Below are 941 nucleotides of genomic sequence, written 5' to 3' on the forward strand. Positions count from 1 at the left end.
TCTTCAGAGTTTTTAATCACTTGGTCCCTTCCCTTCCCTCCCAGTACTTATCCCATCCTATTCCTTTCCAGCATCTTCCCCATTTCCTTTTAGAGGTTTTCCCTTCCCTTCCCTTCCCTTCCCTTCCCTATACAGACTAATTGACTTGCTCCTGCCATTCATTACCATGGGACTAGAAATCCTGTGCTCACACTCCTTTTTTTTCCAGACTGTCCTGCTCTGGAGCTTTCAAAGAAGTAGATAATATGGTGGAAAAACACGTTTTCCTTTGAGCTACCCTAAAGAAGACCCCAGAGAGGTTGTTAGCATCTCAGCACCGCAGCGCTGGGGGGTGTTCTGCATTGCTGAAACAGTGCTGCTTCCCTCTGCCTGTGACAGCTTCATTATTTCCAGTTATTCTTGGCCTTTTAGTAGAAATCTATGAGCAAGAAGCTGTGTTTCTAGCTTCAGGAGTAACAGAAGGTGACTTAATTACAGATCTCCAACTGGCTCCAGAAGGCATTGAAACCTCATCCGTGCTCATTTGTGTCCAACGGGTGTAAGTTGTGCTGATAACACCTCTCTCCCTCCTCTAGGGGAGCAAATGGAGTCTGTAATGTGTGTAATCTGGGGTTACCTCGACCCAAAAGCAGCAGCACGCACTTGGAGATAATCCTGCTCCCACGTGATATGACTGATCTGTCCTAACACTGCTGACTGCTGTGTGATAGAAGGAAACAGACAAACGTGGGGAGGGCTCCACTGGAGTTTTTGGTGTTTTGCACTCCTGTTACCTGCGTTGGGTGCAGTGGGTGTACGTGAGAGCCTGTATCAGACTGCATGTGTGTGCACCCTGCCTGCTGGATGCACACTGCTGTCCTCTGCTCCTCAGGAAACAAAGTGCTTGGCACGTTAAAGATGCAAAGTAACAGAAAGGAGAGAAATTAAGAGAATAAAGCAGC

This window comes from Meleagris gallopavo, chromosome 30, assembly GCF_000146605.3.
Source record: "Meleagris gallopavo isolate NT-WF06-2002-E0010 breed Aviagen turkey brand Nicholas breeding stock chromosome 30, Turkey_5.1, whole genome shotgun sequence".
Lineage (NCBI taxonomy): Eukaryota > Metazoa > Chordata > Aves > Galliformes > Phasianidae > Meleagris > Meleagris gallopavo.